Source organism: Schistocerca piceifrons, chromosome 1 (assembly GCF_021461385.2).
Source record: "Schistocerca piceifrons isolate TAMUIC-IGC-003096 chromosome 1, iqSchPice1.1, whole genome shotgun sequence".
Taxonomy (NCBI): domain Eukaryota; kingdom Metazoa; phylum Arthropoda; class Insecta; order Orthoptera; family Acrididae; genus Schistocerca; species Schistocerca piceifrons.
In genome coordinates this window covers 200,701,344-200,727,897 of record NC_060138.1, presented here as the reverse complement: position 1 = coordinate 200,727,897, position 26,554 = coordinate 200,701,344, and the positions used below count along the sequence as shown (strand labels likewise).

Sequence of the window (26,554 nt, the reverse complement as noted above, 5' to 3'; positions counted from 1 at the left end):
CTCGAGCTGTAAATTCCATCCTAGTCGTCAAATATTATGTCTCTGTGCTCGTTGTCAAATATGTGGAGTGTAGGAATCACACATACTCGGTTCGTTAGACAAACAATTCAAACAAATCGTATTAATGAGTTTTATTACAAAAAAGTAAATGACAATAATTAACTTTGACAATCACACTGATGTGTTGCATGCAAAGGGCGACATACAAAATAAGCAATCTCTTCAGTATAACAATTCCCAAGCCTGTGTTACGTAGAGTGTACAAGTGAAGTAACGAGAGTCGACGCTTCTATCCAACTCGCTAGTCGTGAAGCGACTATTCAACTGGGGCATCACCTATCGGTCGCGGCTCTTATTTCCTCTTCACATAGGGGCCGCTGCTGTCACGTTGTCGTCCTGGAGAACGGTCGGTCAGTGTGCCATTGGCTGACGTCTTCTCACACCTCTCTCTTCTCTATCGTTCTCGACCGGCGTGCCGGCGCTTGACTGTACGCCGTAACATGAGCAATATTTTATGACTGGTCGCACGAGATTTTTGTGATATCTCAGTGCTAACGGCGATTTTGACTGATAGGCTTACCGGTTCTGGACTGTACGGCCTTTTTGGTTGTCATTTATAGTTAATGAAGAAACTAAGAGCTTTTTGTATCACTGGGTATGGTAAGTTGCGGTTGATCTTTACTATCTTTAAACTCGCCCAAATCCAGATTCAGTGCAGAACATACGCCGTCTCCTCAAATCTTACGAATATTAATACAACGTAGCCTGCGGTTGGGTTTAGTTTTCAGTTATAATCCAGGATTAAGAAAGGGAGAAGCATCAACTGTTTGACATCGGCATTGCTGCATGCGGTAAAAATTACAGTGATATAATGGTAAAATAGTTACTCATCCAATAATCTAGAACATAGATATAACAAGATTCTGTTAACTATTACATGTAGAAAAAGTTAAGTTTTCTCCAATAACAACTCTGACCCTTATTCATCAACAGTCTGAATATCATCACTGATTACTACACGATCTCACATTGAAATTAAGTCATTCAGATAATCAATAATAAAATCAACTTAGCACTCGTAATTACTTCGAAAAATAGTTAAGTCCGTTGAATATTATTATTATTATTGTTAATAACAAATCACTAATTGTCTTTCAAGTACGACTTCTGTCCGTTGTTTATCAAAGTCAGTTTGTATCGATCACTAGGAAGACTCTTTCGGTTTGCTACTGAAATAGAAGTATGTAAAACAGTTAAACATGTATTTTCATTGAACACAAGTTTCACATCTTTGATAATTCTTGTCAATCAGCTAGCCCATCATTCATATACAGTGAATAACTGTAAGAGTATGCTCGCTAATACCATAGTATCAGCAACGTAATCAATACTGTCATCTGCTATTACTATCAGTCTGGACATTGATCTGCACAAGATTCCGATCAGCAAGGTAGCAAAGGAAACGAAGAAATGAAAAATAAACGCATTATAACAGTTTATTATATGCAAACACAGCTACTGTCGTTACGTTAACATTCTATCATAGAACTCGTGCCTCTGTGTGGTATTTCTTTACCTACATTTACTTACTCGTATTACATTTGAAAACAGTCATCATCTTGGTATCTAAATTGTTCACAAACGTTCTTGTAATTACTTATTTTTGTCGCAAGATATGCTACGAACATATACTAATAGTTTTTCAGATTACATAAATGAGATCTGAAATAGAAACAATTTTTGCAATGTTATTCTTTATAAGTTACTCCTCCATGTACGGTTTTCTTTCCTTTCTAATATTAAAGGAAGGAAACTTCGCACAGAGGTGGCGTTCATAAAGAACAATATTGCACAGGTTTTTTCCATCTTAGGTCCCGCTGATAATAGAAACTCGCCTATCCTATGTATAGATTTTTCGTTACATCTGTTTCCTCTGTAAACTTGGATATAAAGCTGCTCTGACTTAGAAGTTTTTCCTTCAGTGATGCCAGTAAAGTTTCCCTTTAACTACGAGCCAACAGAAAAATATTTGCGAAACCACTGTGCTTAGTGTACTGAAAGCGTTTTAGAATACTGGCGGTGCACTGTGACTGTCATTTGACGTAAGACACATACACAAAAACGAATCCGCTTGTTAATCATGCAGTAACTGTCAGGACACCAACAGTGATAACAATTTTACTTGAATGTTACTGTACGGAAAACAAAGATACGGTACCCGCTCTGAAAATGTGCAAACGAGACAAGGTTACGTGTATAGTATTGATTTATCGAGATGAACTGTAGAGATCGCAGTCTTTGTCAAGTTTTATGTGAACAGATAGCTGGCTTCCGGTTTATCGCCATCATCATATACTGAATCTCCCCCTCCCCTCCCTCCCCCCCCCCCCCCTCTCTCTCTCTCTCTCTCTCTCTCTCTCTCTCTCTCTCTCTCTCTGTGTGTGTGTGTGTGTGTGTGTGTGTGTGTGTGTGTGTGTGTGTGTGTGTGTGTGTGTGTGAACAACAGCCCCAAGATAAAATTTACTACAAGATACGTAAACTATATATTAAATAAAGGGTTGTACGTCTTACTATCTCAACAGATTCTGGGCAAAATGGTCATTTTTCTAATGATAACTAAGTGCTCACCAAAATGGTCATTGTATCCGAAAACATCTGACTGTGTAAGACGAGTAAATAAGATGGTATCAATGGCTTCACTTACTTCGTCCAAGCTGTCGATCCTGCTCTTACGAAATTAGTACGTAAACTTTAGATACTAACGAAAGAAAGACTTTCTAAAGGCAGTGGAAATAGTGTTACAGCGTCCCTCTCGTTAGCAAAGATTAGATAATATAAAAAAAGGTAACGTACCAGTTTCAATTTTCGGCTTGGAGTGTCTCCTTATGCAACTGCACAATAATGAGCATCTACACGTACATGAACAGTCTCCAGTACATAATATAATGGTGTACTTGTGAAGTGCACAATACATAAGTGTTTTTTTAGTTCTGTGAATGAACCGAACTGGGTGCTTTATTAGTCCGAACGTCATAAAGTGTGTGTAAACTGTGGTATAGGCCAATCTCAGAGAGAAATTACCCCGGGGACCTAATAAACTTCTGCGGTAAGCAACTGCTTGCTAAGCCCTTGTGCAATATTCATCTGCACACACGATCGACTAAACAGTTTCCCCTTATCCTGTATGCCTATATGGCACTTCAGTTGCATTTCATCATATATCAAGACTAAATAAATTGCAGCTTAACATCACAGACTTACAAATTTACCTTCCAGAAATGCTGTTGGGATAGCAGGTGCGGATGTCTCTCCGTCGATACACACGAAAAATGACTGGTGACGGAAAAACTCTTTCAAAATTTTTGTTTGCTCTTATATTTATTCTGAGTTTCAGCGCTGTTTAGGAAGAACGTCCTGTAGGTTTTCGTAAATCATCCCAGTCGAATGCCAAGATGGCTCCCTGAGGAAGATATCGGCCAGTTTCTTGTCAATCTTGAGTTTCTCTCTCTTCTCAAATTATTGCACTGTCATTGTAATGTTAACATTTTTCTTCTTGCCAGGACAAAGACTGGTTTTAGCCGTAGCTCTATGTTGGGAACAGACTGTAATGTCGTGAAGTTGACTTTCGTTCTTAAAACTTTGATTTTTTTTAAAGTCGCTTGAATATCTCTAGTTTCTAGGTTAGGTTAGTGTGTTTTAACGTCCCGTCGACAACGAGGTCATTAGAGACGGAGCGCAAGCTCAGATTAGGGAAGGATGGGGAAGGAAATCGGCCGTGCCCTTTCAAAGGAACCATCCCGGCATTTGCCTGAAACGATGTAGGGAAATCACGGAAAACCTAAATCAGGATGGCTGGAGACGGGATTGACCCGTCGTCCTTCCGAATGCGAGTCCAGTGTGCTAACCACTGCGCCACCTCGCTCGGTCTCTAGTTTCTAGTAACTGTGAAATGAAACTGTTTTGACACCGCTCTCGGCGGATAATAGAATGTCATATAAACTTCACAGTGGCACGCCATTCTAACGACCCAACAACAGCTTGGAAATATCCCTATTCAATGTGTTTTTATCCACCAATTTATTTTGAAATCTACAAAAGATTTACTCCACTCAACTTGTGTCATGTAGATATCTTAGTCTGGTGGCGCAAAAAAAAACCTCTTTATAAAAATGTTTTCGGCACTATGAGAAGGTAGGATGTTCATCGGAATACACCCTTTGGAATATTAAGTTGTGAGGGATAAACTACGGGGAATGAAAGGTAGGTTAGATACTACTTGCGCTGAAAGCAGACTGCGAATGAAGGAGTTGAGAGAATGAGAAGTAGGCAGTAGTTTCGAGGCGAGCACATCAATGTTGTAGCCTATCCCCAATGTTGTTTTCAGTAAACTGAGCAAACAGTAAAGGAAAACAACGAGAAATTTGGAAAGGGGAATTGCAGTTTAGAGAGAAGTATAAACTTCGAGGATTTCCAGTGACATTGGAATACTGCCAGAGAAGGCGACGGACTTGGGAGAGCAGTTGATTGGAATGGATAGTGTCTTGAAGAGAGGTTGTAAGGTCAATGGCAACAAAAATAAAACAGAGGTAGTAGAAAGTAGTCGAATCAGATCAGGAAATGTTGAGTGAAGTAGGGTAGGAAATGCCACTAAAATATCTGATGATTTTTGCTATTTGGACAGCGAAATGAATGGCGATGTCCAAAGTATAGGGGACATAAATGGTAAGAAAAGCTTTTCTGAAAAAGAAAAATTTGTTGCGATCGAAAATAAATTGGTGCTAGGAAGTTTTTTTTATGAACGTTTTTTTTCTGGAGCGTAGTGTCGTACGAGAGAGAACAAGACTTTTAGAAATATGGTGCTACAGACGAAATCCTAAGAAACGGTGGGATTAAAATGAAGAGGTACCGAAATGGAGAGAGAGTAGCTTCATGGTGCCACTGGGCTAAAAGAAAGGGCAGATTGATGGGATAAGTCTTGGGACATCAAGGAATTGACAGATTTGGCAATGGAGGGTAGTGTTTAGGGTGTAGGGGAGGGGGGGGTTAAACATTGCGGAGGGAGAGCAAGAACTGAATACAGTAAGCGGGTTTAAGTGGGTGGGTGTTGCAGAGGCTTTTACAGGATAGAGTAGCGTGGAGAAACCAGTCTTTGAATTGCCGATTCCAACAACAAGCAGATGGGTGTTTAGAATCGATCAGTCATCGTGTGAACCGATTGCTTGTCACTTTAGAATTAAAGTAGCCATTGAAAAATCCAGAGCTACGTGGGGCAGCTTTTATTTGAATGGTACTTTTTTCCTTTTGTGCTTCGGAGTTACACCGTTCGTCCAGTGATGATGCAACGCAGTGTCGCGTGAGTATCGAACACCAGTCGCTTGTCAGTCTGACCCTTTATACTGCCTGTAGCTCGCCTACTGCCACACTTCCATCGCAATCTGCGTGGGACTCTCAAGCAACCAACTCCGATGTAACTGCTTTGGCTGTTGCGTCATGTCTCTGAAGCGACTCTGGCGCAACTCTCCTCGCGTTTTGTGTTGTTTCATAGTAATGTCTGATTAAGACCAAGTGGTTTGCGGCAGACTGGCTGAAGCAGTGGGGAGGCATTCGTGTTCGTATACTTCTTGGTGAAAAATTATCAAATGAACATAATCATCCAGAAATACTTCACATCAGCCATTCCCACACATTATTACATCCCAGCCTACGCCTGTATTTCCCGACTTGAAGACCAGGTACGCTGGGAGGAAGGTAACATTCCATTTGCAAGTATCTGCAGTCCACAAGGCTTTTATCGACTTCTGTAGTCAGCAGAGTATTGTCATAGAAGACAGTCGAAAGAAACCTTTTTTATTAAGTCCGCTGCAAAATCGATAAATAATTTCGTCGGCTCAGAGGCGAAGTGCACCATTGTTTGATGGTACTCTAGAATCTTCCAACTCGCCAGTCATCACCGTGCCCACAGATAACTTCATATGCGACACCTCACACGCGAACGTGTAACCCTAATTAGGACGGCATTTCGCACAAATCATACATCTCCCAAGATTACCAACATTTATTAGTTAATTGATGGCAATATGATGCTGGCAGTCCTTACATCTGAGTACTCCCATCACTTTTCATTTTTTTAATATAAAAAGATGTTGAAATGTAGTAGAAATATTTATTATGTAATGAGTCTAAATTTGTTCTCTCTCCCCCAACCCCTTGCCTCTTGCCATTTGCCTTTGTGGAAAAAGTTTAGATGAACGTCGTTAGGCAATGTTTATGTAAGAGCTACATGTACGTCGGCGTCTCACGGTTGTCAAAGGGGTTTTCTTTCCACCTGCAAAATAGCGATATCTAGCGTCTGCCCCAAAAGTCATCTTACTGCATCCAATTGACAGTGGTGCCTTTCACTAAAAATTCTATGTAACTTGTAACGGAACCTATTAAAGGCTTTAGCGCGACTGCTACGGTCGCAGGTTCGAATCCTGCCTCGGGCATGGATGTGTGTGATGTCCTTAGGTTAGTTAGGTTTAAGTAGTTCTAAGTTCTAGGTGACTGATGACTACAGATGTCAAGTCCCATAGTGCTCAGAGCCATTTTTATTAAAGGCTTTACTTTACCGAAGTATGCGATATCCTCCAAATTCAACCAGTTTAACGAGTATTTATGATTATAGAAAAGTCATTGTGTATGTTAACAATGGTTGCATAACATGTCTCCATAAAAATCAACCCATTAAATTATAATGAATAACTGACCCACACAAAAGTTAATATCACTTGATCACTGATACAGCAAATATCATCATGTAAAAACACTAAGTTCATCTTAAATAATTAATATGATGTACGAAAAATAGTGGCCAACTTACGTATTTTGGATCTCCTTAAATATAAATCACCCAGTGAAACCTATTTGTTCACTAGGACCGTTTTCACTCAGTATTCACGTAAACACTGCTATTTTAGACGAAAACCAATGTAATTCTTAATAATTCATGTTATTTACTTATTTATGCAAATTAGAGAAGTCAATTGACAAACTTCTAAAAAACTTCTAAAATGTATGTGTGTTATTGTTCGAGGTGGATAAACATTGCAAAGAACATGTAAAAGAAGTGCTACTTTGTGTTGTCATTGTCTTTGGTGGACAGTGGAATTAAGATGGCCACCAGAGTAATAAATATTTGAAGTTTAAATATTTGTTGGTTTCGCTCATTATTTATCATCAAAAGCACATCAAAAACACGGGACCTCATCTTTTTACCCCTAGACAACCAGATTTAGAGCCAGCATTAGCATCGAGACACAGCAACGATCCAGCAAGCAGCAGCGATTACCACAATGCATTTTAATGGCGCCAACCTAACTTAAAGTGCTAACAAGCTCCGTAAATGGGAGTGAAATAGTGCGATTATAGCAATATCTACGACTAGGCGACCATTATACACTCGACCTCGTGAAAACATTTGTGCGAGCGGTCGCTGCAGGATATCGTAAAAACTGCCTCGTAACATACTCTGTGTGCGGACGGCCTTTGTGGACAAAGAACGTGCAACGCGGCCGGCATCCAGCTGCAACCAAAAGTCGCATCGCGTTGCGGTGGACCAGCGGACAACCAACCTTGGTGAAACCGGGCGTCATCCCCCCGGTAGCAAGCCGCTCATTGCTCGGTCGCTTTTTTAATTACGGCTGTGACGGTGACGCTGAGGTGTCGGGCGGCTCTGCTGAGTGGCGTCTCCTCTCGTGTTAAACAGACGCTCGCCCTCTTTCACGGCGTCCTCGAGACTCGGGCGATAGCCGTTTGGCTGAGTGCCTCTAGTGAGTGTGGAGACGAGGCGCGCTGGCGCCCCACTCGTAGCCCCTGCACTAGAGATAGGCAGACCCGCGTAGCACACAGCAAGAGGGCAGATCCTCTGCTCTCCTCCACTACACTCCGCGCACGCCGCCTTCCGTCCTTGCTTCCGCTTTGTCCCGCCGAGCGCGGTTCGCGTTGCTATTGTGCTGCGGTGGCTCTCACAGAAAAAAAAGACATACTAGAGAAACTCGCTGAAAATAAAAGGCCTTGTCGCATTCCCTTTTGTTACGGAGACGGGCCAATAAAGAACGCCAATGAAAATTGTATTAGCGTGGGCACACTACTTGCTGTGGCATGATTTTATGTAGCTGACATTTTACAGCTTAAGTGATAGATTTTGCCGCAACCAATACACCACTTGATGCTCAGCATTCTACTGTCATTACGACTTCCGCTGCGTAAAACATTGTGTCTTCAAGTAGGAACCTTTCCAATGGCAACATTTTTCTGTTTCAAGAAAAATGGGGCCGGCAGGAGTGGCGGAACGGTTCTAGGCGCTACGGTCTGGAACCGCGCGACCGCTACGGTCGCAGGTTCGAATCCTGCCTCGGGCATGGATGTGTGTGATGTCCTTAGTTTAGTTAGGTTTAAGTAGTTCCAAGTCTACGGGACTGATGACCTCAGATGTTAAGTCCCGTAGTGCCCGGAGCCATTTGAACAATTTTTTTTTAAAAATGGGAACTCTAGCCTAATTAAAATAAAGACGAATTTACTGAGATGCTTAGAGACACTACAGATATCTATTTCATTTGCGAACTTTAGAATTTTTGTGGCAGATAGAGACATTAAACTCTGTACTTTTCACGATTTAATTATTGAGAAAATTATCAGAGTTTTAAAAACTAAGTTTTACGTGGCAAATGCAGTGTGATATGCAAGTTGGTAAAGATCCGTCGCCGAGTCAGGTATTTTATTTATCAACAATCGGAAACCATCACTCGTTATAAAAATAGCTCTGGTCCCAATTTTAAACAATGTTTTGACCTGCTCATGGGCACCATAGAAATGTACACTGTTTGGGAGCTTCACATTTCCCACGTGCTTTTTCATAAGCTACAGACACTTTAAAACATTTTTCTACCGCTACGGGAAGACAAACTTTGTGGCAGCTGTCTACAGACAGTACTTAGCACGTCAACGTCGCAACTTCGGACCTTTAACGTGAAATGCCAACTAATTTAAATCAGACTGTAAGAGAGTTCAAAGGCTGGCGTTTAACGCCGGTCTTATCTATATCATTATTCTGCAATACATACTTACGTGTTTGGCAGAGGGCTTATAGAACCACTTTGTTTCTCGACCCTTTTATTCTCCAATAGCACGTAGGAAAAATTAATTAAATCTTTGCGTGCGGGCTGTGATTTCTCTAATGTTATTACAAGGGTCATTTCTCCCTATGTAGGTGGGAGTAGTCATTTTCGCATCTGGATCAGGAACGCCTGTGCTTTAATGATTTCCACCACAATTCGCAGCTACTCGAATGACTTACTTGCAGCATAACTCTGCTAAATAAGAAAACTGTAAAGGGGTGAATTTACATTCACGGAAAGTTTAGTTGATCAGTGTGGAGTGTGTGCACTGAAGACCATATGAGAGCGAGCTTATCTTTGAAGAGATGGGGGAAGGATTAAAAACGTGTTATGGGCGGTTTCTTCAAGTTTTGTTGTCATGGAGGTCTCTTCATCGCAGTGTGGATGGTGATCCTGACTCGTTGTCAAAGGATTTTTGTCAACAGAATTTTTTAGTAAGATTCATCTTATTTAACAAGACTATAACTTTCTTGTAAATCAAGGTACAATCTTGGGGTATATTTTCAACTTACATGTGGGTCTGCAGAGGCTTTAATTTCAAAACAACCTTTCCATTTTACTGGTTTATCTTTACCTTGGTTGCATACACAACATATAGTAGATTTTTAAAATTATGTTTAGGGCCAAAGTTTTCATTTACCTTCCACATATGCCCAATGTTCCCTCCACCGGCCGTACGACTTACAGCCAGGCGTCAGTCGAAGTCGTCCCATACATGTCTGACTTACTGCATTCATTGCTGATGCTGTGCGGCTTAAAGTTGATGCAAGCAGAGCCACATAGACAGTCTTAGAGAAATTTCCACAACGAAATAGCTGAGACAGCAAATTTTTTCAAAGAAATACTGTTACGTGTAGGCGTCAGTGCGTTTTTTTGCTCCATCCTGTAGAAACACGAAATTTTCGACATTATCTTGCAATTGTGGAAAGCCAACACTGGGTAATGAACAACGACCGACCTAAAGTCTACATTACTGATGCATCATTTGTTCCTAAGTCTCTCAGTTATTCGTGTGCAAAACGTTGTGGAGTAGAAAGATGTTACAGTAGTTTTGTAATATATCAGTGTTGCAATATTCCTGTAGTATGAGCTATACATTACCGATAAAGCCACAAAAGACTGATACCGCATGTATGTGCTTCAGAGAACAGAACCCATGTCTCAGGACAGGATTCTGTACGCCCCAATCCCATAGCGCGCGCGCGCGCGCGCACACACACACACACACACACACACACACACACACACACACACACACACACACAAAGCGCGCGCGCGACGGTTGGCCATGAATTAAACGCTCGCGTACTTGGAATTTCTCTTCAGGCACGAAGTTTAGGAGTTGGTTGTAAGGCAGTAGAACATAGGAAGAGATGATGGACGATGCAATTAAATCAGGGGAAACAGTGAAACTAATTTTAATTGATGCGCTTCGAAAATTAAAGCACGCGGCGATTTAGTAGAAGGCAGTGGAAGCGCTATCCTCGCTGCCTCTTTGGAAGATCTGTGTAGCATTGCATTCTGCGTCTGGTGATTTCCGCGATGCCCTTAAATCACTTGTGAGACATTTATTTACCAACCATATCTAAAACAGTTAAAGTCTGATTACTACAGTAATGTCATAAACATCTTAATGTTTATGACATATCTCCTGAACTATTTGTCGTACAAAGATTTAATTGTGCTGGTACATCCAGTGGTGTATGTGGATACTGTCTGCAAAATGGGTTGCGAATAGAATTAGTAGTAAAGAAGTAATAAATTAAAACGCCATGCCTGATGCTTAAGTTTTAATGTTTGAACAGCAGAAAAGTATTCAGCAATAACGTTTTCCCTTTTATTTTTTTGTGTGTGGTGCCACAAGGTGTTTAAGGTTTCTTGAAGTCCCTGAGTGGTCCCGTTCTTTAATACTGGCTGAATATAATGCGAGTAATTTGCGCTCCTTGTGTTACGCAGTCGCACGACATACATACAGCTTCCCCTACTGATGTCGTTTTATGCAACCAGCACTACGTCTCCATCGGGAACATTCGCCAGACAGGCGACAGCCTCTTAATCCATGTAAGTTTCAAAACGTAACGCAACTTCACAATCGTTAAAAACCTATGTTTTGGCAGACCACAGAGAGATTGTGTAATTGTGAAACTGTCGCGTTCATTTGTTGTAGCTTGTGTGGCAAACTACTGTGTGTTCGTCATTTTCTTGGGAGTGATCACATTCACATTCATACGAACACCTGAATTGGGCAAAGAGGCTAGTCTCGCTCACCAGGCGTACAAATTAGGTGCGCCGATAAGAGATTCCTATCATACGACACACGTACTGTCACTAATTCCGTGTACGACATACCAGACGTGTTTCTCGGTGGAGGATTCGGTTGGCTTGTCGCCTTGTCATCAAAGGTTTGCGGTTCCCACTCAAAGGCCACTTCCTTTCGGCTGCTAATGGAGTAGCTGTGCAGAATCAACTGTCCTTACACCTTCCTGTTGCAGACGGACGTTACTCCACAATACAGACACAAACTTGAATACAGCGAACTGCGAAAAAATAATAAAGATGGTGATGGTGGATGTTGATAAAGATGGCGGTGATGGTGGATGATGATAAAGATGGCGACGATGGTGGATGATGATTAAGATGGTGGTGATGGTGGATGGTGATTAAGATGGTGATGATTAAGATGGTGGATGATGATTAAGATGGTGGATGGTGGTGATGATGGTGGATGGTGGTGATAGTCACGAGGGAAGTTTGACAAGGCTCACCCATTTGGCAGTCCAAAACCATGACCACTTAACCAGAATGACGTACTGTTCCGGGCTGCTCTATATTGTACTTCTTGTTCTTGGAGTGTCCACTGTTTGTTTCGCTTTTTTTTTCCACAGTACAGTAGAGGACACCTTCTTCCTGCTTTCATGCTTGACCTGTGTTCAGTTTTTGATGGGCTATCCACTGGGTCCCTCTTGCCACTAAATCTGAGCCGGCCGGTGTGGCCGAGTGGTTCTAGGCACTTCAGCCTGGAACGGTGCGACCGATACGGTCGCAGGTTCGAATCCTGCCCCCGGCATGGATGTGTGTGATGTCCTTAGGTCAGTTAGGTTTAAGTAGTTCCAAGTTCTAGGGGACTGATTGCCTCAGAAGTTGAGTCCCACAGTGCTCAGAGCCATTTGAACCACAAAATCTGATGGGGAGTTTCCCTTGTCAGTATTCCTGTAGGGGACCTCCAACGACTTGTCGAGTCCGTGCCACGTCGAGTTGCTGCACTAAGCTGGGAAAAAAGGAGGACCGACACGATATTAGCACGTATGACTTGATTTCGTCACATCTTTGCATATGGCAGAACTGATTTGATGCTTTCAAGACCTGACTATCGACTTCACGGCAGGGCCGGTTTAAGGTAAGTTGGAATAAAAATTTCTGATAACATATTTTCGCGCAGTGTAAATTGGTGGGAGGTTGCGAGGTCCATGACAGCGTGGGACACACAAAGTGTTCTATAGTGATGAACTGTTTCTGATTTAGGAAGTTGCCCTTTTGTATCCTGATGGAAAATGTTGTTGTAAAGAGCGAGACGGGAGCGAGGGATTTTTCCTTTAGGAGGGAGTAGCAGTGATGTGTTGGGTCCCTCCCTACCTGGGTGCGGCCGCTCTCCTAGGGGAGCGACCGGGCCGTGGCTGATTCAATAAGCGGCCCTGCGACGGTAGGAGCCGTGAATTATGCATGCACGCAGCGCCTGCTGTTTGTGCGCGCGCCGCCTCTACACCTGTTGTCGGAAGCACGCGGTGCTCACTGCTACGAGCCTCTTGTGCCCCACCGGTCCCTACCCATAGCTGCTACCAACCTAAACCACGCCCACATACGATACAGCATGGTGAAAACTCCCCAGCTTACATGTTATGTCAGAAACGATTTTGATACTCCGATCAATTATCGGTTTTTCGAACTTCACGTGTTGTACACGAAAACTCACTGTAAATCCGCTCTTCTGATTTCGTCAGGTCTCTAAGCGACATTATCAGTGCCTTCGAAATGTCTTAAATAGAGAGAGAATATTCAACAAGAGATTACACGTGATCACTAGCTGAACATTCTAACACTCCGACGTTTTTGAGAGATTTAATGACTACAATCCCTCCGAATGTATAATGACACGTTCCTATTTCTATGCACAGAATTAGGGAATATTTGATCATCTACCATAGATTACGTAGAAGAGCTTTTGCCAATAACAGTGTGAACCGAAGTTTGGGCTGTTGATAGTCGAGGGGGTGAGAAGCAATGTGGTACAAGTGATATTTCCCAGAAAAGCGAGATAAGTGCATCTACGATGCTTGGAACTTAAATAGTGGCAACTATTTATTCACAACCGATACAAAAGAGTTACATGATTGCATCTGTTAGTGTCCTTGGAAGTAGTCACCAGTGTTGTGGAGAACCCGTCGCCAGCGATGTGGAAGGCGTAGTATACCGTTAGCAGAGCCTGTTCTGTTGATGATGCGAATGGCGCGGTCTACTACCCGTCGAATCTCTGCAACAGTTCTGAAGCGAATGCTGCGAAGTGGTTCCATCATTTTCGGAATCAAATCAAGCATCACGATGGGTTCTGACGGAAATGCAGAAATGGCTGCGTTACGACGCTGCTCAGACGCACTTGGAGCGCTATGAGCGTGAAGGAGAGGCTTTCTAACGCCGTATCGTAACACTGGATGAGACATGTGTCACATCGTACGAGCCACAACTGAAACGCCTGTCCGACGAATGGCGTCATTATGGGTCGCCGCGAAAGTCGAAAGTGCGTCGGAGCCCCAGTTATGATGATTCTCGTGTTCGACAGTGATGGTGGTATCCTAACGCATTAGGTTCCTCCGCAGCAGACCGTCAGTACACAGTATTACTTTTCGTTTTTGGAGCATCACGTGAGACCAACTTTGCGGAAGAGGCCACGACACTTTCTGCGCAACCCATCCATCATTTTGCACGACAATGCGTGGGCGCATATAGCGCAACCTGTTGTTGCTCTGTTCGGTCGATGGGACTGGAAGTACTGTACCATCATCCATCATACTCCCCGGACTGAGTCCTTGTGACTTTGATTTGATTCCGAAGATGAAGGATCCACTTCGTGGCATGCGCTTCAGAACTGTTCCAGAGATTCGACAGGCAGTAGACCGCTCCATTCGCACCATCAACAGAACAGGCTCTGCTAACTGTGTACTGCGCCTTCCACGTCGCTGGTAACGGGCTCTACACAACGCTGGTGACTACTTTGCAGGGCAGTAACAGGTGCAAACATGTAACACTTTTGTATCGGTTATGGATAAATAGTTGTCATTCCTTAAATTCCAACCCTCGTAGAATATGGTGAGACGTGTAAAATTGTTGCGCCGAAGGGACACAAGGGCAATACCATTCTATGGTGCCCCATGGTGAACGAAAGAAAAGTAGCTACAATATGTCGGTAAAAGCTACGTTCATGTAGGCTTTGTTGTATATTCTCCAAATAATCTTTTTATGAATGATGAGAATAGGGAATTCACCCAGGTTGCGAAACATTTTCGGTAATGGGATGATGCATTAAACAGTATTCTTTCTTATGTTGTTTCACTATTGTAAGCCGCAAAAGGCATGGTGTCCATGCGGCAGAACATAAATGTTTTTTTATAGCTCTAAATAACAATTTTGTTGTAAATAAATTGACAACAACCAATAATAATGTATTATAGAAAAAATATAAATCACATTCTCCTTAACTCTCAATATTTTGTAAGCAAAGGGATACAAGATCATCCAGCCTTTTAGGAATTGTGGTATAAAACTGATACTAAGATTGTCCTGTTATTCCAGCATGCGAACAGAAAATGCTAAAAAGTATTTCTATGCCTTAATATACAGAAAAATAATTTGAAACTGCATTTTGTAAACCAAGTTACTTCTGAAACCTTGTGAACTTCAGTTTTCTCAAAATCACAAGAAGTGTACTTAAGTCTCTTTGGTTCTGACCCGCCATTTTTTATTATAATTTACACTTGAATGCGGCATTTTGATAATGATTGAAGACACTGGGAGCACCAGTCGCAAGAACTAAGTTGGCCTGCCACAATAATTAATTTTGGCAAATAAAATTATTTTGACAAACAGAAATATATGGGAACACAGCCACAAGTAACTGACAAATATTACAAACTCTAGATCTCTTTCTGTTGCTACCAATGAAATAAAGTACCGGGAGGTTATAATTAAAGTGCCGTTACCCACGGAGATCCAGTGTGGGCTGAAATTATCCTATGGCAGCAAAACTTGGTGGATACCATAATGCATTAATGCTGAACCTATTTACGCTGAAAAGAAATTCGTTCCAGTTTTGACCACCAGGTGCAAATCTGGCACTGTACACTGTTTACATGGCGGTATGACATCCACACTGCCATTTGATTGACAAACCATAACGTGGGTGAACTGTACGGCTTTCGAGGCGGGAGACCGCGCATTGTTTGTCAAACTTGTATGTGAACGGCAGCAACCCAGTGCTGGTCTGAGCGAGTAGGACCGACCGAAAAACCTGAGAGGAGACTATGTCATTAAATGGTTTAAAGGAGATAATAATGAAATTCGAACACACGGTTGAGGTTGGTGTGGCAGCTGGAGGAGGAACGCGTCCTATCCCTGTGGAAGTTACTGTCAAGGTTGCAGCTGCTGTAACTGACCATGCAGCACATGCCCCGGGTAGAGTCACGAGAATTGTCCGCCCCATGGTTAAAAGTACGGAAATTTTGCGCTCTGTTTCACACTGGTACCTGTACAAGATCCAGACGGTGCAGCAACTGAAACCCCATGACATTATGAATTTGCTCCTTGGTTTCTAGCTGTGATCGAAGTTGATGACATGTAGCTGGGCAATATTCTGTGGTGCAACGACACCCATTTTACCCTACAGGGTGCACTGAATACATAGAACTGCCGAATATAGGTTACTCTTATTGTGCACGAAGAGCCAGCACAATCGCTGTATATGACTGTTTGGTGCGGATCACAGGCAACTTTATGTTCTCGATCCTTTTTTCGTAAGAGAATACGCCCAGAGGGCCTGTCGTGTATACCGTGATATCTGCACGTTATTGAGACTTTCTGATACAGCACGTGATTCCTGCTTTGGAAGAACGGCAACTGTATGGAAACCACTGTTTACATGCAATGTGGATCAACAACATACGTCGCTTGCCCAGTGAAAGATCTGTGTAATACATCCTTCCACAAGCGTATTATCTCCAGGGTTTTCCAGATGCGTGGCCTACAAGATCACGTGATCTGAATGCATGTGACTTTTTGCTCTGGGGATATCCTGAAACGCGTTTGCCAGCGACACGTCCGGGCTCTACCCGATCTGAAGGCCATTATACAGGTACGTGTTGCTCAGATTCCACTGGAACTGCCGCGAGAATTTGTTGATGACATCATTTTACGGATGCAGTATCTCGTCAACGTCCTCGGCGCCCATCTTGAACAAGTTGTATAAGGGCCGGTTTATAATAAAATCAACATTATGTCTTTCTCAATCGTTCGAACATTTCTGCTCAGTCCCGTTGCTAATCCACTGCATATGGAAATATTTTTATACGTCTTTCTTGCATTCACAGCGTCAGATTTGCAGCTGGTTGCCAAAATGGGAATACGTTTTTTTCAGCGTAAATCGGTCCTGCATTAACGTATTAGCATATCTACCAAATTTCGGAGCCATACGATAATTACAACTCACATTAAATTGTAACCACTCGATAGTAATCCTCTCTTAAAGCAGGGTTTTTCGCGAGTTGGAGAAGACGAGTGGACTTCGATGGGAGAGTTGTGGTGCAGTCATTTTACCGAATGATCGTCAGGCTTCTGGCGTCGCTGCCGAATGCGCTCTGCAGTCGGCCGGCAGCGTCTCCCGGCAGGATGGATACGGCGAGCGGTGAGTGTCCTTCGGCTGCAGAGATGGATATCCGGCGCTAGCGGCGGTGGCAGTAAGAAGTCGAGTCTCAAGGCCATGTTTGATGTCGCTTCTCAGGTGTCTTGTGTCTTTAAGTGAATTCTCTGCTATACAGTCTCACAGCGAAGTGTGTCCTACGCTGTCTCAAAGTCAACTCTCTCTCTCTCTCTCTCTCTCTCTCTCTCTCTCTCTCTCTCTCTCTTTCTCTTTCTCTCACACACACACAATCATGACGATCTCTCCTTGACCGAGACCATTCGGTCTGTAGGCGACGTACACATCAAAACACATTTTGCATCACCTCGGTTCCGAGAATTCCGGAACCTGTACAGAAAACTGGAAAGAGATCAACATAAAAAAATTATTTCCTCCATTTTTATTGCTCATGAAAACCGTATATTGCATTTTGTACCACTATACTGCGAGACCTTCAGAGGTGGTGGCCCAGATTGCTGTACGCACTGGTACCTCTAATACCCAGTAGCATGTGCTCTTGCATTGTTGCAGACCTGTATTCGTCGTGGCATACTATCCAAAAGTTCATCAAGGCACTGTTGGTCCAGATAGTCCCACTCATAACGACGATTCGGTGTAGATCCCTCAGAGTGGTTGGTGGGTCACGTTGTCCATAAACAGCCCTTTTCAGTCTATCCCAGGCGTGTTCGATAGGGTTCATGTCTGGAGAACATGCTGGCCACTGTAGTCGAGCGTTGGGGGCGCGAATTGTCGTCCATGAAGACAAATGCCTCGCCGATATGGTTGCACTATCGGTCGGAAGATGGCATTCACGTATCGTACAGCCGTTAATCGGCGCCTTCCGTGGCAACCAGCGGTTACGTTGGCCCCACATAATGCTGCACTCGCTGCACATTGTGTCTAAGGCATTCTGCTGCCGGCCGAAGTGGCCGCGCGGTTCTGGCGCTGCAGTCTGGAACCGCGAGACCGCTACGGTCGCAGGTTCGAATCCTGCCTCGGGCATGGATGTGTGTGATGTCCTTAGGTTAGTTAGGTTTAACTAGTTCTAAGTTCTAGGGGACTAATGACCTCAGCAGTTGAGTCCCATAGTGCTCCGAGCCATTTGAACCATAAGGCATTCTGCCTGACTGGGTTGCCTCCAAACACGTCTTCGACAATTGTATGATTGAAGGCATATGCGACACTCTTCGGTGAAGAGAACGTGATGCCAGTCCTGAGCGGTCCATTCGGCATCTTGTTGGGCCCATCTGTACCGCGCTGCATGGTGTCGTGGTTGCAAAGATGGAAATCGCCATGGACGTCGGGAGTGAAGTTGCGCACAGTTTGCGTCGTAACAAGACATCCTGTGGGTGCACGAAAAGCATTTCAGGGTTCCTCCATGCCATAATCCGTATGTAGCGGTCATCCACTGCAGTAGTAGCCCTTGGGCGGCCTGAGCGAGGCATGTCATCTACAGTTCCTATCTCTCTGTATCTCCTCCATGTCCAAACAACATCGCTTTGGTTCACTCCGAGACGCCTGGACACTTCCCTTGTTGAGAGCCCTTCCTAACTCAAAGAAACAATGCGGACGAAATCGGACCGCGTTATTGACCGTCTAGGCACGGTGGAACTACAGACAAAACGAGCCGTGTACCTCTTTCTTGGTGGAGTGACTGGAAATGATCGGCTGTCGGACCCCCTCCGTCTAATAAGCGTTGCTCAGGCATGGTTGTTTACATCTTTGGGAGGGTTAAGTGACATCTCGGATCATTTAAAGGGATTGTGTGTGTGATACAATACCCACAGTCAACGTCCATCTTCTGAGTTCTGGGAACAGGGGTGATGCAGAACTTTTTTTGATGTGCGTGGTATTCAGTGTGTCAGTAGGGATTATGTCACAGAAATGGATAAATGTTTTTCTCTGAAAGTAAGTGTGACATATTGTGCAGGGGTGGAGTAAAATGGATTTTTGAGGAGCAGTTCATGTAATGGCGCTATGTCTGATTGTTGAAGCACGCAGACTTGCAATTCGTCGGCTCAGATTCGATTTCTGCTGTTTGCATTATTTTTTTTTTATTCCTCGCTGTGTTAAATTATTAATTACAAAATTCAAATATACTTAAATCACGTGTTGGTTGTGCAGTTGTATACATGACTACAAGGTTTGTAAATAGAGGCTATAACATATGGCATGTCCCATTCGTCGTTTTCACTGGATAAGTATGCACCCAGGATACAACACACTTAACACTGTCTCTAACCTTGACAACATGTCCACAAATTTCTTTAGTAACGGCTTATGCAGCTGAAGCAACTTGCTGATAATTACATTCTGTAGAGCTACCAAATTGCGGGGATGTTGATTTCTGTGTTTGACTCACAGTTCCAAATAATACCAGACTTTTTCTGTTGGTTAGGATCGGACGATTCAGTGGACAGGTTGAGATGTGATTGATTACCTGAGTGTTCTTCGTAGCAGGAATCATAGTTGCAGCCCTGTGAACCCAGATGTTACCTTGGAAGACTTGATTGCACATCATTAAGTGCCACCGTGAGTAATGCTCTTCTGCGAGGTGCCAGTCTCCAGTTCCCTATTGCAAGCAGTTCCCTTCGCAATTAGTACTCAGAAATTGATTTGAGATGCGCCTGATTTCACTAACATCAACAGTTCTTGTCGGATTGGAAACCGATCGTCTTTGAGAAGGCCCATTTACGATCTGTTTTGCGTCTACTGTCCTCAGGCAGTGTTGCGTTCTGCAAGTGGTACACTATTCCTTCTAGACACGTTGGACAGTCCACACTGATACAAGGACAAATTCAGTTACATTGTGGTCAAGGGCACGTCAAAACAAGATCCCTCCTTGCTGCCATTCTGCCACGTCTCAACGTCGATCCATCTTACTACGCCGATGTGATACGTCTGACCTGCACATACAACTTCACTGCCATGACATCCATCGGCGGTGGAGGACCACGTGATTACCTGGTACCAGTTTGTCAAGATCTACAGATTATCAAGGCGACCAGAGTGCTGTTTTAAGAGGGGAGACTAATACACACATCAAAAAAAGTTTTGCATCACCCCGTCTCCCAGAACTCCTGAAGAAGATAGACGTTTATTGTGGATATTGTATCACAGACACATTCCCTTTGACTGTTCCGAGATGTCACTAAACCAGGGAAAATATGTAAACAAATATGTATGAGCAGCGCCTATTAGACGGAGGGGGTCAGACAGCCGATCAGTTCCAGTCATTCCACCATGAAGGAGGTACACGGCTCGTGTTGTCTGTAGTTAAACCTTGCCGGGGTTCGATCGCATTGTTACTTTGTGCTAGGAAGGGCTTTCAACAAGGGAAGTGTCCAGGCGTCTCGGAGAGAATCAAAGCGATGTTGTTCGGATATCGAAGAGATACAGAGAGACAGGAACTGTCGATGACATGCCTCGCTCAGGCCGCCCAAGGGCTACTACTGCAATGGATGACCGCTATCTACGGATTATGGCTCGAAGGAATCCTGACAGCAACGCCACCAATCTGAATAACGCTTTTCGTGCAGCCACAGGATGTCGTGTTACGACTAACTGTGCGCAATAGGTTGCAAGATGCGCAACTTCGGTCCCGACGTCCATGGCGAGGTCCATCTTTGCAACCCACGACACCATGGAGCGCTCAGGATTGGCATCATGTTCTCTTTGCCGATGAGTGTCGCATATGCCTTCAACCAGACAATCGGCGGAGACGTGTTTAGAGGCAATCCGCTGCTGTTTTAGGGTGGCATTATCTGGGGCCGATGTGTGCCGCTGGTGGTCATGGAAGGCGCCGATTAACGGCTGTACGATACGTGAATGGATGCCATCATACGACCGATAGTACTACTATATCGGCAGCATATTGGCGAGGCATTTGTCTTCGTGGACGACAATTCGCGCCCCGATAGTGCCCATCTTGTGAATGGCTTCCTTCGGGATAACTAAAAATCTCGACTTGAGTGCAATCATCTCCAGACATGAACCCTATCGAACATGACTGGAATCATTTGAAAAGGGCTGTTTATGGACGACGTGACCCACGAACCACTCTGAAGGATCTAGGTCGAATCGTTGTTGAGGAGTGAGACAATGTGGACCAACAGTGCCTTGACGAATTTGTAGATACTATGCCACGACGAATACAGGCAACCATCAATGCAAGAGGACGTGCTACTGGGTGTTAGTGTGACCGGTGTGTACAGCAATCTGGACCACCACTTCAGGACGTGTCGCTGTATGGTGGTACAACATGAAATGTGAGGTTTTCACGAGCAATAAAAATGGCGGAAATGATGTTTATGTTGATCTCTACTCCAGTTTTGTGTACAGGTTCCGGAAGTCTCGGAACCGAGGTGATGCAAAACTTTATTAGATATGTGTATTTTGACCAGTGAACTTAGTGTGAGGCAGGCAGAGCGCTGGCTAAAAATGTCTTCACATCAGTCCCGAGCTGCCTAGTGCCCGATGAACCTATGTTGCCATACAGTCGGCGAGATACGGCCCACAACCATTGCGCTTTGTGCAGTCCACTACACATTTGCGAAAACTATCTGCGCCAGTACAGCAGAAAACCGTTCGCTACCTTGTATTTCTACTTCTGTCTCTGAACGTATGTATTGGTAGTGTTCTTTGTGTTTTGTCGTTTCGTTTGTAGTTCTCCAAAATCACCTTCATGATGGAGACAGTCTCATACAGTACAATTTCTTCATGAAAAGTCCAAGCCAGCTAGTGAAGCACGACATATAGATATCTATTGTATTAATAGATGATAAAGATACTAGTGTCGTAAGGTGTTACAAATATTTGCAAAGATATTCCTTTATTTGTGTGTTCGAAAGAACAGAGACCACATACATAATAAAAGCAACGACGACCAGGGCGAGATGCCGTGAATAATGAAGCTAAAAAGCAGGGGCTCTGTATCAATAGTGTGTGGTATAAGTTGAGAATTTTGGTGCGCTAGGGTAGTCCGTGTGGTTCTAGCGGCCACTGTATCTAGATGGTGTAGTGGGCAGCGCATCTGTCTAGTAAGCAGGAGACCCCGGGTGGAACCCTGGTCGGGCAAAAATTTTCAACTTGCCGCATTGATATAAATGAATGACCACCTACAGCTAATGCCTTTAATCCTTTTAGATCTTCATATGGCGTAAAAGAGGCGATACCTCTGTCGCGTGTTGTTGCTGCCTTTGCTTCTTACAAATTCTTAACATAGAATTTTTTGAACCAAGACAAATTCAGAAGACAGGAATCGTTGAATTATGTACAATCAGAGGATTGTCTTCGTATTTCATGTACTGAATCCAAGCAAATATCAAAGACTTACTGGGAACGAAACTATGCCAAATATATTCACATAGTGTTAAGTGATCTCAGAAATTGAAGGTAGAAAAGAATCTGTAATTGTGGAACTAAGCAGTGAAATGTGTGTCTGGAAAAGTAAACTTTACCAAGTGTAAATTATGCTAATTTATTCTTGTGTAAGGCTACATTGCTGTTAAAGCAAGGAATATTAATGCTGGAATGAAAATAGTGAACTGTTGTTGTACGTCGGAATTCTTTTTCAGGATGCTGTGTCCTGGGAGCACCATTTACTGTATTGAAGATTCCGTGCACAATGCGACTGAGTCAATATCGGTGTGCTTTTGTGCGGGTTTCCACACCCCTCCTTCCATTGTGCTCGCTAGCTGATCGATGCAGCCGCATCATGTCTCTTCTCCACCCCTCCCCCCACGTCAAGGAGCTGGGGATGAACGTTGCTTGTCTGCGGGGGCGGTTGGTGTTTCTGATAAGGAAAAACTCTTCAACCGGGAGAAACAACTTCAGTCTTTCCTCGAGGTCAGCGCTCCCCTTTATCCAATATAGGAGGATAGCATGCAGTTCCTCCTCCTTTGGTCTAAAAATTGCGGCACACTGGAAAACCGTCCAGAGTACTCGGTTAGTAACATTTAGGTCACTTTTTTATTTTATTTCGTGTTGTGGCATTTGGAATACAACACACCCACTGCTACCACAACTGAAATATCTTTATTAACGCATTCGAATTTGGAATATGCTATTTCACGTTCAGGTGTAAACGCACTATTACAATATTTACCACATGGCACAACTCAGCTGTCTAAAAGTGTTGGCCACTCGCTCCATAAGTAAATCAGCTGCGGTCTTGTCTTTCCTGCTAAAGTAATTATTGTGTTTCAATCCACTTCTACCCGCGAAATAACTTGCAGCGAAGATAACAAATCTTGATTTCATAATGTTGCTACGCACAGCATGAATACTAATTGTTCAAACATTAAAAAAACTCAATCCTATATTTTTAGGTGCGCGTATTACACTGAAATTGTGAAATGTAACAATCTCCAAGTGCGTTGATAGGCGTACATTACATTTGTAACTTTAATATTTCTCGCATTTTTTAAAAATATTTTTCGCAGCATGATATTCAGTCTAACAACACGTTTTCATTTGATACTTCAGCAAATATTTCTTTCGTGCAGGTGTTGTAAAATCAGATACTTTTTCGATGTAACGTTTTTCCCACTCCAACATAAACATCTATGAGCAAGACCAGCTGTCGTAAGACAGGCGTTGAGATTTCGCGTCCACACCCACGTAAATATTTGTTTTGTAAACAGTTAACCGAAATTGTTTACATTATTAGAAAAGTAGTTGAAGTTACATCGTTACTTTAGGGAGATTTTTAGTAGTATCTCACAAACATTTGTTATATATCTTTTCGTAACTGATAATATTGCAATACCGTATAAATCCAACATTTTCTTACACAAATGCGATTTTTTTTGCATCAGTTACACATTACATTTCTCGCCCAACTTCTCTACTTATATTGGAAATTTTTGTGGTAAGGTCTTGTGGGACCAAACTGCTCATATTGGGCTTATAGTAGATATCCACATGGATTCATTAAGTATCACAGTTCACTTAAGTTCAGCCGTGTTTCTTTCAACAAATATTTTACATAATCGCGGATTTACTATGCACAGAACAATATAGCATCTGCGTATAACAGTCATCCAAGATAACAAATTTGCGCATTGACGCATAGAACTTCCAAATTAAGCAAATAATATCTCATTTACATTCAGTAATGTCAACTTTCTACCAGTCAGCATATTGAAAAATTATGATTGAGATTACGAGAAATGCTGGTATTGTATTCTCCATTAAATCATGGTATCAAATACTATACTATTCCCTTGTGAACTAAGTTACTTTTAAATATCTGTCACTTACTCAAAATGAAAAGCGTTTTTCTGTACGTTGTTCTTGTGTGTCCGTTGGGTTACGTTGGGTTGATTTGGGGGAAGAGACCACTGCGCCCTCGTGGTCGTGCGGTAGCGTTCTCACTTCCCGCGCCCGGGTTCCCGGGTTCGATTGCCGGCGGGGTCAGGGATTTTCTCTGCCTCGTGATGACTGGGTGTTGTGTGATGTCCTTAGGTTAGTTAGGTTTAAGTAGTTCTAAGTTCTAAGGGACTGATGACCATAGATGTTAAGTCCCATAGTGCTCAGAGCCATTTGAACCATTTTGAACCACTGCGCCACCTCGCACGGTTTATGTCGGACACGAATTCGTTTCTTCACAAAGTGTTTTGATTGACGAGGAAATTTCTTAAATTTTTGGAGATTGTATGTAGCCAGAACACTTTGTGAAAAAACAGACTTGTGCCAAGCAAGAAGAACTCCGCATAAATAAAGGCTTTTCATTTTAGATACGTGATCGATATTTAAACGTAATTTAGTTAACAAGGGCGTAATATACTGATTCCATAGTTTATTAAAGTGTACAATACCAGCGTTTCTCGTAATCTCAAGCGCTGAGTTATTGGAAGAATAATTTTCCAATGCGCTGATTGGTAGAAAGTTGACGTAACTGGATGTGAAGGAGAGACTATTTGTATATTTTGGAAGTCCTGTTTGTGATAGTGAAGTGCAAGCAAACAACGAAGTTAACTTTTATCAGTTCCCCAGTATGTACCTATGATGCCGTAAGAGGTTTGCTTAGTAAAACATGAGCGTCAGTTATTTGAGAAACCTTTTTACAAAAATCAGGACACCTATCCGATGAAAGCTAAAGACCTCTTGATTTGCTGTCGCAACACACGTCGACTATAATGGCAACGTGTTCCTCGTAGCACACTCACAAAGAAGATGAGTTTTCTCCCTAAATACGAGTATTCTGCGGGCAAACGAGAAACTGAATGCGTGCTTATTTACGCAGGGAACTACAGTAACCTGTGCTGATTTCTACATCTATATCTACACCGAGATGGCAAAAGTCATGGGATACCTCCTACTATCGTATCGGGCATCCTTTTGCCCGGTGTATTGCAGTAACTCAGCGTGGCATGGACTCAAGTCATTTTGAAGTCCCCTGCAGAAATACTGAGCTATGCCGCCTCTGTAGCCTCTCGATTACGTCCCATAAATGTTCGATGGGATTCATGCCGGGCGATGTGGGTGGCCACATCATTCGCTCCAATTGTACAGAATGTGCTTCAAATTAATCTCGAATAATTGTGGCCCGATAACACGGCGCATTGTCATCTATAAAAATTCTATCGTTGTTTGGGAACATGAAGTTCATGAATGGCAGCGGATCTTCTCCTAGTAGCCGAAGTTAACCAGTTTGTAAGTGATCAGTTCAGTTGGACCAGAGGACGCAATCCATTCCATGAAACGTAGCCCACATCATTATGGAGGCAGTACCAGCTCGCACCTTGCCTTGTTGACAACTTGGATCCATTGCTGTTGTGTGGGCCACACTCGAACCGTAGCATCAGCTCGTACCAACTGAAACCGGTTTTCCAGTGTACAGGGTCCAGCAGCCTAGGAGAGCTGCCGCAGGCGATGTGCTGTTAGCAAAGGCACCCTCGTCGATCTGCTGCCAGAGCGCGTTAACGCCGGATTTCGCCGCACTGTCCGAACGGATACGTTCGTCGTAGGTCCCACATAGATTTCTGAGGTTATTTCACCCAGTGTTGCTTGTCTGTTTGCACTGTCATCTCTGCGGAAACGCCGCTGATCTTGGTTGTTTATCCCTTCGGCTACTGCGTTGTACGTGGTGGGACGTAATGCTTGAAATTTGGTATTCTCGGCGCATTCTTGACATTCTGACATCCTGGATCTCAAATTGTCGAATTCCCTAACTATATCCGAAATAGAATGCCCCATGTGTCTAGCTCCAACTACCACTGCGCTTTAGAAGTTGTTAATTCGCGTTGTGTGGCCATTACAACGTCGGAAACCTTTTCACACGAATCACCTGAGTACAAATGACAGCCCCGCCAGTGCACTGCCTTGTTATACCTTGTATACGCGATACTAACGCCGCCTGTGTCTGTGCATGTCGCTGTCCCTTTACTTTTGTGCCCTCAGTGCATATTTATTTACGTTCGAGAGTGACCTGCCGATCCCTGCACCAGTCATA

General features: G+C 43.3%; 1 protein-coding gene across 2 annotated transcripts in view; it reads left to right on the top strand.

Moving 5' to 3' along the window:
• Window positions 1–26,554, top strand: part of LOC124711151 (spastin) — a 484,594-nt gene that overhangs the window by 349,669 nt on the left and 108,371 nt on the right. The gene's annotated exons all lie outside the window — the stretch shown is intronic.